The 14315-nt window shown below is 39.9% G+C and overlaps 3 protein-coding genes across 3 annotated transcripts in view; 2 read left to right on the forward strand and 1 right to left on the reverse strand.

Annotated features, from left to right (window-relative positions):
- The window catches only part of LOC310715085 (uncharacterized protein), a 401686-nt gene that overhangs the window by 385991 nt on the left and 1380 nt on the right, over window positions 1-14315 (reverse strand). The gene's annotated exons all lie outside the window — the stretch shown is intronic.
- gss (glutathione synthetase) overlaps window positions 1-14315 on the forward strand; it is a 152043-nt gene that overhangs the window by 50961 nt on the left and 86767 nt on the right. The gene's annotated exons all lie outside the window — the stretch shown is intronic.
- Window positions 1-14315, forward strand: part of slc2a4rg (SLC2A4 regulator) — a 64146-nt gene that overhangs the window by 15601 nt on the left and 34230 nt on the right. The window lies entirely within an intron of this gene.

A 14315-nucleotide genomic window follows, 5' to 3' on the forward strand; every position in this document is an offset into this window, starting at 1 on the left:
AAAATTAATAGCTAGTCAGTGTAGAGACTATAAGATTGGGGCTATATTGGATTTTGTGTCTTGTATTGTGTTGTCTTGTATTGTGTTGTCTGTCTGTCTGTACTGTTTTTCATCTGCATTGTTTGCACTAGGTTTCACTCGATGCACTTTATGTAGCTTGTGTTGTTGTAGCTCTATGCTGTTGTTTAGTGTAGCACCAGGGTTCCGGAGGAATGTTGTCTCCTTTTTACTGTGTACTGTGTACCACTGTGTATAGTAGAAATGACAATAAAAGCCTCTTGACTTGTAAAAAAAAAAAAAATATATGGTCATATTTTCTCGACCTTGTGAGAACTCTGGCTGCTGCATTCTGGACTAACTGTAGCTTGTTTATTAATGATGCAGGACAACCACCTAGTAATGCATTACAATAGTCCAGTCTGGAGGTCATGAATGCATAGACAAGCTTTTCTGCATCAGATATAAACAATATGTTTCTTAGCTTAACATTATTTCTAAGATTTGGTAATATGGTTATGATTTTAAAAAGACAAGTTGCTGTCTAAAAAATAACCCCCAGGTCTTTTTCTGTTCAACTACTATTTACAGTACATGCTTCTAAACGCAGTTTAAAATGCTGTCTACTGTTTTTTGGGCAGATGAGCAAAATCTCTGTCTTATTAAAATGTAATAATAGAAACTTATGCTTTATCCAATCTTTTAATTCTCTAACATACTCAGTTAACCGAGCCAATTGAGCTGTATTGTCTGGTTTTGATGAGATATATGGCTGGGTACCATCAGCATAACAGTGGAAGCTAATCCCATGCCTTTTAACAATATTTCCCATGGGAAGTATGTATATTGTGAAAAGGAGGGGTCCTATAACTGAACCTTGTGGCACCCCATAGTTTACTTGAATTAACCTGGATAGTTCTCTATTTAAATCTACAAAATGGTAACGATCAGACAGGTAGGATTTAAATCAATGGTAATGCCTGTCCCTGAATGCCAATGTAATTTTGTAAGCGATCCAGGAGAAAGTCATGGTCTATAGTGTCAAATGCAGCACTAAGATCTAGTAAAACTAACAGAGAGATGTAGTCTTGTTCAGAAGCTAAAAATAGGTAATTTGTGATTTTAACTAGAGCAGTTTCTGTGCTATGATGGGGCCTAAACCTGACTGAAACTCTTCAAATAAATTGTTTTCTTGTAAGAAGGACATAACTGGGCAGACACAATCTTTTCTAAAATCTTAGATTTAAAGGGCAGATTTGAAATGGGTCTGTTATTTGATATACAGTGGAACCCGGTTATGTCGCCAGCCTAGGGGACGCCAAAAAGGGTTGAGATAACCGATGATCGAGACAAACGAAAACTAATATGGAGGCAATATATTAACTTGCTTAAAATTTATTTATGTACATGATTTTATTATACATGATGTGCGTTAATAAATGAGAATGTGCATGCACGTGTTTTTGGAGGTTTTTTTTTACACAACAGCGTTGCCGCGATTTGTTTGATTGGTCATGCGGATCGAGATAACCTGTAATGCGGATAAGGAGGCGTAAGCCGAAGTAAACGCAAACAAATCTCAGGAGATAATCCACCAATACTTGTAGTGAAGCAGTAATATCCAGTGGTGCGCTCCGTTCCACGGAGTTCTGTGAAAGCAGAGACAGTTCGTGTAGAGAATCCACGGATCCACGCTATGGAAAGCGCAGTGCTGGGCAGCAACGGATAAACGTGGTGCAGACAGCCTGAACGTGGAACACAGCAGGATCGGGGTAATCCGGTGTGCCGTTGACAGAATGCGGAGTCTGAGAAGAAGGGTACGTTGCGGGATACATATATGCGATTACACAGACCGCCATGAACCAACACATACGATCATGCACAAACAATAACGGACCGCGAGTGTGTGGAGGTGAGGGGCTTAAATAGGAGATGGGATGAGTGAGTGAATGAGAGTCAGGTGTGTGTAAACAGCATGACTGCGACGAGCTCCCCGCCCGCACGGGAGAAGAAGCAGTGTGCTTTGGGGAATGCCGCCGCCAAAGGGGGCGTGGCAGGGGGATTCCTGACATAACGGACGTTAAGTAGCAAATTTGCTACTATCTCTTGTGCTCAAAATATTAGGGTTAAAAAAATAAATAAACGATTAAAAAATGCTACGACAAAGCGAGAATTTGGCCGTTCCACTTCAAAAACGTCTATTTAATAGGGTTGGCTAATTAACCGAGGTCGAGATAAGTGGGTTCGACTGTACTTCTCAGTGTCAGAGGGTAACCTGTGTTTGCAGTAATGGGTTGGTGAGGCAGTGAATAGGTGTTCTTCACAAACCTGGATGCCCTGTGGGCAATAATGTTTTTTATGCAATCCTTTTTCTGTCTGGCTGCCTTCTTCTTTTACTACTCTGGTAGTGCATGATGGTAGGAGTGTTTCTGTCCTGATGTTTCATGATGACAGTTTCTCTCCATTGTTGGTAAGGTTGTTTGAGAAAAGGTTTGTTTAGCTCTCATCACCCACTGTTGAGCCTTATTTGTGTATTTATTAAGGTCCAGAAAACAGCATATTCTGGAACATTTAAAATGCTTTTTTTTTTAAACATTTGTGTATGTTCATTTTTGTGACATTTTGATGTCATGGCCTGTAGTCTTTGTTGTAAAAGATGGGCAGAGCACAGGCACAGTAGAGGCTGGATAGGTGCAAACAAGGCACTTAATTTTTTTTCTATTTGACAGGGCGGTGGGTGGTGTAGCAGGTTGCTGGTAAATAGAGGCACAAGGGAGAGGTGTCTGTGTTATTGGCATTGCAGCTTTGGCTGGCAGATGGTAGCATGGAGAATCCGGGACGAGAAAATGCGCAAGTGAGCTGTTGTGCAGCACAGGCGGTTAACAGGTTCAATATCCTGTTGCCAGTTGTGTGAAGAGTATATCACTTGGTGCACATCAGATCTAGGAGCCCGTCATCACAATTACCACAACCATCTCTCTAGGCAGATTCTTCAATTAACCCAACAGTAGATGGGATCATCTGCTATTAGACTACCTCTACCAGCAGGGTCTTAATTTCATGTTTGACTAGGTGCATCAGTTCTAGCTCCAATGAGGACAACAGACCGGTGTCCATGTCTTCTTACTTTCAGACCAGTGTCCAACCTAGGGGTTCTGAGGATACTCTGAGAACTGTGTATTGTTTTTTCCAGCAGGCCAAAAATCATATAACCTGGGAAGTAAGAAGAGCACTCGATTCCAGAAAAACAATGGGTCTGTGGGTCTGCCTGCACTTTTACTGAGTAGAATGTTTACAGCTACATTCTTTTCAATTAAATTCATTTTTGTATAGCACTTTTAACAGTGGACATTGTCTCAAAGCATAGGTTTGTCCTAGATGGCAAGGTAAAACTCCCTGAGATGTTATGAGGAAGAAACCATGAGAGAAAAGGGAACTCAAAATCCCCTTTGCCATTAGGGACAAACTTACAATAACAAGGAAAATATAGTATACTCCCTTAAGAGTATCCACCCATCCTCATCTGGGTGGCAGCGAATGTCCATTTATTACAGTTAATCATTGTTATGGTGTGCAATTAAATGCAACCTGCGGTTCTGAGCTATTGTAGTAGACTGTTAATATTAATTACAGTCCAAATCCATTCTCAAAGTTTTTGTGTTGCTTAGTAATTTCATGGAACTTTAGGTTGTTGATGTGGAACTAGTCTCCAATTGAAGAGAACTCCATCCAGAGGTTGGTGTCTGGATGAATCAGGCAGATCCAAAGTCACTGGTGAGTGAGTGAGTGAGAGAGAGAGAGAGAGAGAGAGAGAGAGAGAGAGAGAGAGAGAGAGAGAGAGAGAGAGAGAGAGAGAGAGAGAGAGAGAGAGAGAGAGAGAGAGAGAGAGAGAGAGAGAGAGAGAGAGAGAGAGAGAGAGAGAGAGAGAGAGAGAGGTGTGACAATAAGAGAGAAATAAGGATTATTAAGTATCGTTTTTTTTATTATTTAAAAATTAAAGTCATTGTACATTGTAGGACTCAGGCAATACTAACTGTGGCAGCATAACTAAAAGAGAGAGCCAGAAGGTAACACAGCCATGAGGGATCTCTGGGACAAGAGACGGCCCTCCACACCACTGTCAACGAACCCGAGTGAATGCGTGAGGGTGGGGGGTTGACAGAATACAAATAACAATTTACCAAATCACTTTATATCCATGATCGCTTGAGATCTGCTCCTTTACCTAAGAAAAAACTACTGACAAAAGTCTTGACTAAACAAATGTATTTACAGCCTGGTCTTGAACTGTGTCTGAGTTTGTTTCAGAACACTAATTGAAAAGCTGTTCCATAACAGTACTTAGTTTTATACTCAGTAGTAGTATTTTATAATAAATGTGAGATTTATTTGGGAGCCAGTGTAGACTGCTTAATATATAGGTAATGTCATATTTCCTGGTTCCGGTTTTGACTCTTGCTGTTGCATTCTGGACTAACTGGAGCTTGCAGACAGTAAATCGTTACAATAGTCTGAGTCTAAGAAACTGCTGCACCTTTGTTTTCATGGAGACCTGGCCGAGCGACAGAGATCCGGACTCCGGCATTCTTGGAGAAGTACACATCGTCAGTGACCAGCTACATCGGCAAGTGCAATGATGATATGACTATCACCACACGCTCCAACCAGAAGTTGTGGTTAACCTCAAGGTGCATGCGCTACTAAAGGCTAGAGGCTCCGTCTTCAAAGCAGTGGACAAGATGGCCTTGAGAACAGCAAGGGCCAAACTGTCCTTAGCCTTTAGAAAGACAAAGCGCGCACACGCTATGAGAATCCACGACCACTTCTAAGGACAGTGGAGAAATCCTGCGCATGTGGCAGGGCATCCAGGCAGTATTTATGAAATGAAAGAAGGTTATCCAAGTAATATTAGCTACATGAGCTGCAAAGGAAAGACTAGAGCCAATCACACTAAGGTCTTTTTCTTCTGCACATGGTTCATCAAAAAGACCATCCACCAGTGGTGGACAGTAAAAAAGGTAAATGTAATTCGTTATTGTACTTAGGTGTATCTGTACTTTACTTAAGTATTTCTATTTGGGGATACTTTTACTTTAACTTCAATACATTTCAAATTCAAATAGTTTACTTTTTGCTCAAGTGCACTTTGTGAAATCAGTTGTTTTCCTTTTTATTTTTACGTCATTTGGTCAATTGGTCAAGCAGGCAGTAAGCCAACATCAGGGTTGAGCACGCACTCACTTTTAAACTTTTCTGGTATCTACTTAGCACAAACATACAGTTCAGCATTAGTTTAACAGCAAGCAGAAAATTTTGAAAGGAATAAATGCTGAAGAAATTCTTGACTCTAACTTGCCCAACACAACACCTGTAGCCTTATTTGGGTGATTTATAATTTTATTAAATTTAAATAGTTGAAAAGAAGGGTTAGGGCTCATATTTTTAATAGATATCAGTCAGTGACTAATTAATATTATTCTATTAATAGATTGTTGTGCTCGGAGTATTTTCAACTAAACTAAGTTGATTAAGCAAGAGTCTTGTGACAAAAATGATAGTAGGAACATTATAGCCATAATAAATCATATTACTTTAAATACTTAAGTACATTTGAGGGCAAATTCTTTTGTACTTTTACTCAAGTGAAAGTTTAAAGGGAGCACTTTAACGAAAGTAATATTTTACCCGGCATATCTCTACTTTAAATAAAGTACATGGTTTGTGTAGTTTGTCCACCACTGCCATCCAGGGATACTATGTAATCCGAAAGCTTATTTCGAGCTGCATGTGGGCTTAATAAAGTGTTCACTTTATCAGAATTAAGTAGTTAACAAATATTTACTGTCTAATGTCCTTTATACATTCCTTAAAATTATTAAGCTGATTTCTCTCATCTGGCTTTGTTGTAAGATATAACTGTGTAAAATGTTCTGCTTGCTGTTCAACTAATGCTGAACTGTATGTTTGTGGTAAGTAGATACCAGAAAAGTTTAAAACTAAGTGCGTGCTCAGTGTAACAGATCTTTTTATCAAGAGCTAGCATATATGAAGATGAAGGCAAAGGGCCTAAGGCAGATCCATGTGGAACACCAAACTTTACCTTCATAAATGTAGAAAACTAACCATTTACAGCTACAAACTTATAATGGTCAGTCAGATAAGACTTAAGCCAGGAGAGAGGGCCCTTATCGCCAATATTATCTAACCAAAAAAAGCAAGAAGACACGATCTTACAATAAATAATTAGAAAAAATAAATATAACTTGGGTAAGGATTAGCAGTGAAGGAGCCAACATTTGGGATACCAAGTCTCTCTCTGGGAAGTAGTTGACTCTACAGTGGTCCACTATGATCCCATGACAAACCTCAGACACAACACATCTTCCCCCAAGTTGAGGCAGCTGTTGTGAGACAGTATGTCTGAGTTCAGACCCTTCAAGACTACCGTAATTTACGGACTATTAAGCGCACCCAAATTTTTATTTTGAACATAAATAAGCCGCACCTGTCTATAACTATTGAAAACTAATTAACTTTACACAGGCTTTAACGAAAGACAGTGTCTGTTACACGGCTTGTATCTAAACAGTAGCCTACCAAGGAAGTCATTGTTCACTGTCTTCCTCCTTCCTTTCACAACAATTTCTCTCACAAGTTTATCTTTTGGCATCGTCGTGCGTTTAAAAATCACCATCGGTGAAGCTTTTCTCCCGATGCTGTGCAGCTCAGAACACAAGTGAAGTGCGTTTTTTCATGCCCGGTTGATTTCAGCGTGACGAATGATTCGCATTTCCTGACAGTCTGAGTGAGCGGCAGGTCAAACACCAGAGGAACCTCATCCATATTTATGATGTGGTGCGGCCCGATTCAGTGGGAGCGCATCTGATCAATTTCATTGGTCTAATGTTATGGGTCTCAGTTTTTTGGCTTTGAAGCTTGTGAAACCGGGAAAAACCCCAGAAAAATCCATAAATTAGCTGCTTCGTTGTTTAAGCCGCATGGTTTAAAGCGTGGGAAAAAAGTAGCGGCTTATAGTCCGGAAAATACGGTGCTTCAAGTAGCAGTAATAAGAATATTTTTTGCTTTAAATAATATAATATATTTTCTTTGTTGGTTTTCCTTTGAATTAAAGGAGATTTAAGTAAGTGGCATTTATATGTAGAAGAATTTACCCATCTTTGAAACAAATTTATAAATCTTCTAGAAAACACATTAGACAATTTCTAACATTGCATCCTCTGTAGTTCAGCAATCAAGTGAAACGCCAAATTGAGGTTTTGCAGGTCTGGAATTAAGAAATCAATTAAATGTGTAACACCCCATATATTAATTGTATTGTTTGATATGTGAGGTATTGTGCTGGTTCCAAAATTGTCCAAAATCTTACTTCCTTAAAAAGTTCATACATAAAGCTGTGAAATAATTGTTGTAAGTTGTACATGTACAGTACTGTGTAAACATTTTAGGCAGTGGTGAAGAAATGCTGTAAAGTAATAATACTTTCAAAAATATACATTTTAATTGTTAATTTATTTATTGTTTTACAAGTGGCAAAGTTAGCTAACAGATAAAAAAAAATCTAATCAATATTTGTTGTGATAATACTTTTGTACATTCAGTGATTTTGTAGGATCAGAGTCAGGATTATGTTTAACCAGTTATACCAAGCAGGTGAAAATAATCATCAATTTTATCTGTAAGTTAAATGTAAAACAAAGTCATTAACTGTCACAGAAACAGCTGTGTATGAGGTTTACATCTAAATGAGAAACAGCAACACATTTTGCTACTAAGGTGAGGTTGTGAAAGACAGTTTCATGTCACAGGTCATACACAATGGCAAGATTGAGCATAGCAACAAGACGTGTCAGCAAGTCTCTCCGAGGCAAAGATTTCAAAATAGACTGGGGTTTCAGAATGTGCTGGTTAAGATATTTTGAAGAAACACAAAGAGCTATGCAATGTTGAGGACTATAGAGGCATTTGTTAATCAAACATACTTAATACAGCACATAAAAGACCCATCATGCTTACTTCTCTTCGACATTGCTGCTGGCCCTGCTGGACATCTTCCAAAGACCTGCTGGAATACAGTGGGACCCAGGTACAGTGGTCTTGATTGAAGAATTGCAGGTCCATCAGGGAGGCATCTGATTGGCCCCAAATTTATTCTGCAGCAGGACATTAACCCCAAACATAGTCAATGTCACAGAACTATCTTCATCGTAAAGAAAAACAAGGAGTCTTGGAGATATTAGTTTGGCCCCCACAGAGCCCTGATTTCAACATCATGTCTGTCTGGGAAAGCATGAAGAGAATGAAGGATTTGAGGCAGCCTTCATCCACAAAAGATTTGTGGTTAGTTCTCCAATATTGTTAAAACAGTCTACTTGCTGAGTTCCTTCAAAAGCTGTGTGCAAATGTAATAAGAAGAATTGATGCTGTTTTGCAGTATAAAAAAAATGGTGGTCACAAAATATTGATCTGATTTCGTTTCTCTTAATTTTCTAATTTCCACTTTTCATTTTCTAATTGATACAAATAATTTATTAACATTTCTATTTTTGAGATTATTCTTCCTTAACAGCACTTTTTCAGGCCTGTCTATAATTTTAGCACAGAACTATATGCAATGTATGGCAAGCTGTATAAAATTTTAAAACTAAGGACTCGATTGAGATGAATGTGTGCAAAGCTGTTAAATTAAATAATTTTTAATCGCTTGTTAACTGCAACCCCCCAAAAAAACCAAAAGATTCATTTAAGCAGCTCATCTGCAAATATAGGGGTCTATAGGGTTGGCACCAATGCTTAAACATTTTTTTAAAAAAAAATCTGAATATTAGACTTTTCTAAAGTGTTGCTTAATTTTTCATCATCGTCTGTGCTTTGTATAGAATTTTATTAGAACTTTTTGTCAGGTTTTCCCATAATGAATATAGTGTTTTTTTCACTTTGCATTATTTAACTGTCTGGTTTACTATTCTGTTACACTATGTCTGTACTTCTCCTGCGCTGGAAGCTCCTGACGCCAAGTCAAATTCCTTGTGTGTCTAAGCATACTTGGTAATAAAGCTATTTCTGATTCTAGTTCTGATAATGACCTTGGCAGAGGCTTGTCCAGCTATTGCTGGTCAGGGCAACTTTACCTACACAATTGATCTTTATTAGGTTTGCCTTTACCACCATGTACTATGCAGTTGTTAAGACATTAGACAAGCTGTCCCTGGTAGATAGTGTGTACTTCTGGTTGAACTTCTTTGTCATCTCCCTGGGAATAAACAGACATCCCTAGCTAGCATCACTAAGCTAGCTCAAAATGTTTATTAAATGAGTTTTGGCTTTATGCAACATGTACTTATATGAGGGCAACTTGATATCTGAAAAGGGGTACAATAATTTGAATAGGAATGTTGTGATTGACCTGTCACACTCTTTTTTTTTTTTTTTTTTCTTTTGTCAGCTTTTCTTTGAAGCGAGTAGTGGGAAAGGTGTCTCGCGGGTAAGGGTTGGTATAGTTGTCACAATACTAGTGACTGCATAACTGTGTTTTGTAAGCAGTTTACGATACAAGAAAGTTTGTGAGTGTTGAGTGTTGTGAGCAGGCAGAACCTGAATGCAGGCATTTACTGTGTTTGTAACTTTAAAAAAACTTCTCCAGAATTCACCACATTTTCAATCTTTAATCTTATGTATTTTAATTATCATATTTGTAAAATTCAATTCATTTTTATTTGTATAGTGCTTTTAACAATAAACATTGTCTCAAAGCAGCTTTACACAAAAAATGTGGTGATTAAAAATGAATATGTTCTTTATAAGGAAGTTTGTCCCTGATGAGCAAGCCGGTGGCAGCTGTGGCAAGGAAAAACTCCCCGAGATGGCATAAGGAAGAAACCTTGAGAGGAACCAGACTCAAGAGGGAACCCATCCTCATCTGGGTTGCACCGAATGTCCATTTATAGCAGATATACAATGTTGCGGGGTACAGTGATGATGATCAGAAGCACAAAGAAGTCCTGATTCGATGTAGCAGATTCTTGACATTAGCTACAGTCCAATCCATCCAGAATTTCATGGAACCACCCAAGGTGTTGATGAGAAACCGTCCCAAGCTGCACAGAGTGGCCTCCAGTTGAAGAGAACACTATCCAAAGGGAGGCCTGGACGAAGTGGGAAGATCCACAGAGGGGAGAGGGGCAGGAACAGTGGTCACTGGAGCCTCAGGAGCATGTTTAACGCAACCGAGAGGGAGAGAGAGAGAAGAGGGGTGACAGGAGGAGAAGGATTTGGATTATTATGTGTCTTTATTGTTGTATGAAAGTTAATGTCACTGTGCAGTTTGGACTCCGGCAAGACTCGCTATGGCAGCATAGCTATGAGGGAAAACCTTTTAGCTACCTTTACCTAAGAAAAAAAATCTACTGATAAAAGACTTGACTAAATAAATACCTTGACTTGAACACTGAGACTGTGGCTGAGTCCGGAACACTGATTACAAGGCTGTTCCATAACTGTGGGGCTTTAGAAGAGAAAGATCTGCCCCCTGCTGTAGTTTTCATTATTTGCGGTACCAACAAAATAGCCTGCACCTTTGGAGTGGAGGATCATATTGGTACAGAAGTTCACTCAGACACTGTGGTGCGAGACCGTTAAGTGCTTTATACGTCAGTGGTAGTATTTTATAATCAATGCGAGATTTGATTGGGAGCCAGTGTAGACTGATTAAAACAGGGGTGATGTGGTCATATTTTCTAGATCTAGTGAGGACCCTTGCTGCTGCATTCTGAACTAACTGAAGCTTATTTCTGCACTTACTCGCACACCCAGACAGTAAAGCGTTACAGTAGTCTAATCTAGATGTAACAAAAGCATGAACTAGTTTTTCTGCATCCTGTAACATCATCATATTTCAAGCAATATTTCTGAGATGAAAGAAGGTGATCCTGGTAATATTATTCACGTGAGCCTCAAAGGAAAGACTAGGGTAAAAAATCACACCAAGGTTTTTGACTGCTGTACACACTAAGATATAAACACCATCCAGAGATGCTATGTAATCAGAAAGATTGCTTCTAGCTGCATGTGGTCCTATTAAAAGTACTTCCGTCTTATCTGAGTTGAGCAGAAGAAAGTTATTAAGCATCCACTGTCTAATGTCCTTTACACACTCCTTAACATTGTAAGCTGATCTCTCTCATCTGGCTTTGCTGAAATATACAGCTGCATATCATCAGCATAGCAATGGAAGCGAATACCATGTTTATGAATAATTTCCCCCAGAGGCAGCATATATAAAGAGAAAAGCAGTGGGCCTAAGACAGATCCTTGCGGAACACCAAACTTTACCTCAGAGAGGGTGGAGAACTCACCATTTACATCAACAAACTGATAGAGCTTAGTCAAATAAGACCTGAGCCAAGAGAGAGCTGTTCCCTTTATTACAACAACGTTCTCAAGTCGAGCACGCAGTATAGTGTAATCAATGGTGTCAAAAGCTGCACTAAGGTTGAGCAAAACAAGTAAAGAGACAAAACCCTGATCAGAGGCTAATAGCAGGACATTTACCACCTTAACTAGTGCTGTCTCTGTGCTATGATGAGGCCTAAATCGTGACTGATGCATTTAAAAATTTTTATTCATAAGTAGATGTGAGCATAACTGCTGTGCTACAACGTTTTTTAAAATTTTGGATATAAAGGGGAGGTTTGATAGTAGTTGGACAGCTGACATGCAGACTTTAATGGGCATGTAGGTGACGGGAACAGAGGTGATGAGGAGGTGATGGGTAGGTATGGTTTTAAGGAGAGGAATGTGGAAGGTCAAATGGTGGTAGATTTTGCTAAAAGGATGGAAATAGCAGTGGTGAACACTTATTTTAAGAAGAAGGAGGATCATAGGGTGACGTATAAGAGTGGAGGAAGGTGCACACAGGTGGATTATGTGCTATGCAGGAGATGCAACCTGAAGGAGATTGGAGACTGTAAGGTGTTGGCAGGGGACAGTGTAGCTAGACAGCATCGGATGGTGGTCTGTAGGATGGTTTTGGAGGCGAAGAAGAAGAGGAGGAGAGTGAGGACTGAAAGAAGAATAAGATGGTGGAAACTTAAGGAGAAAGAGTGTAGTGTGAGGTTCAGGGAAGAGGTCAGACAGAGGCTCGGTGGTGTTGAAGAGGTGTTGGATGATTGGGCAACTACTGCAGGAGTGATGAGAGAGGCAGCTAGAAAAGTACTTGGTGTGACATCTGGAAATAGAAAGCAAGACAAGGAGACATGGTGGTGGAATGAGTAAGTGCAGGTACCGATCTTTAAGCATAAAGGAGATATGCAGTCTTGCAGTAACTACAGGGGAATTAAGTTGATCAGTCACACCATGAAGTTATGGGAAAGAGTAGTGGAAGCCAGGCTGAGAGAAGAGGTGACCATCTGTGAGCAACAGTATGGTTTCATGCAGAGGAAAAGCACCACAGATGCCTTATTTGCGCTGAGGATGTTGATGGAGAAGTATAGAGAAGGACAGAAGAAATTGCATTGTGTATTTGTGGATTTAGAGAAAGCGTACGACAGAGTGCCAAGAGAGGAGTTGTGGTATTGTATGAGGAAGTCAGGTGTGTCAGAGAAGTATGTGAGGGTGGTGCAGGACATGTATGAGGACAGTGTGACGGCAGTGAAGTGTGCAGTAGGTGCGACAGACTGGTTCAGGGTGAAGGTTGGACTGCATCAAGGATCGGCCCTGAGCCCTTTCCTGTTTGCAGTGGTGATGGACAGGTTGACGGACGAGGTCAGACAGGAGTCTCCCTGGACTATGATGTTTGCGGATGATATTGTGATTTGTGGTGAGAGTAGGGAGCAGGTTGAGAAGAGCCTGGAGAGGTGGAGATATGCGTTGGAGAGAAGGGGAATGAAAGTCAGTAGAAGTAAGACAGAGTACATGTGTGTGAATGAGAGGGAGGGCAGTGGAGTGATGCGGTTGCAGGGAGAAGAGCTGGAAAAGCTGGAGGAGTTCAGGTACCTGGGGTCAACAGTGCAAAGTAATGGAGAGTGTGTTAGAGAAGTAAAGAAAAGAGTGCAGGCAGGGTTGAGTGGGTGGAGAAGAGTGACAGGAGTGATTTGTGATAGTAGGGTATCTGCAAGAATGAAAGGGAAAGTTTATTGGACTGTGGTGAGACCTGTGATGTATGGATTAGAGACAGTGGCATTGAGTAAAAGACAGGAGATGGAGCTGGAGGTAGCAGAGCTGAAGATGTTAAGGTTTTCGTTGGGAGTGACGAGGATGGACAAGATTAGAAATGAGTTTATTAGAGGGACAGTGCATGTAGGATGTTTTGGTGACAATGTGAGGGAGGCGAGATTAAGATGGTTTGGACATGTGCAAAGGAGGGACATGAATTATATTGGTAGAAGAATGCTGAGGATGGAGCCACCAGGTAGGAGAAAAAGAGGAAGGCCAAGGAGGAGGTTCATGGATGCGGTGAGGGAAGACATCTTTCATTGGTGTGAAAGAGGCAGATGTAGAGGACAGGGTTGTATGGAGACGGATGATCTGCTGTGGCGACCCCTAATGGGAGCAGCCGAAAGAAGAAGAAGAAGAAGAAGAAGAAAGTTGGACAGCTGACATGGATCAAGGTCAGGTTTCTTAATTAGGGGGTTGATAACTGCCAGTTTGAAGGCTTTAGGTACATATCCAGTGCTAATGGAAAAGTTTATTATTTTTAAAACAGGTTCAATTACCTCTGGAATTATCTGTTTGAGGAAACTTGTAGGCGAGGGATCGAGAATGCAGGTTGATGATTTTGATAAGGAAATTAATGAAATTAAGTCATTCTCATTAATAGGAGTGAAGCTTTGTAATTGATTGTCTGTTATAATTACACTGCTGTCTACAGGGTTACTTTTAAAATAATTTGGATTTATATTAATCAGTCAAATAAGACCTGAGCCTGAGTCTCCTACACTGACTCAGGACTACTTTTCGCTTCTCATCATCACTGTACCCTGCAACATCGTATATCTGCTACAAATGGACATTCGGTGCAACCCAGATGAGGATGGGTTCCCTCTTGAGTCTGGTTCCTCTCAAGGTTTCTTCCTATTGCCATCTCGGGGAGTTTTTCGCCACCGGCTTGCTCATCAGGGACGAACTTACTTATAAAGAACATATTCACTTTTAATTACCAAATTATCTCTGTAAAGCTGCTTTGAGACAATGTTCATTGTTAAAAGCGCTATACAAATAAAAATTTATTGAAAATTGAATTAAATTAATTGTCTTGATTTCTTGCCTGATGTTTTTAAGTTATTATTAAAAAAGTTAATGAA

This window comes from Silurus aristotelis (genome assembly GCF_946808225.1).
Source record: "Silurus aristotelis genome assembly, chromosome: 19".
Lineage (NCBI taxonomy): Eukaryota > Metazoa > Chordata > Actinopteri > Siluriformes > Siluridae > Silurus > Silurus aristotelis.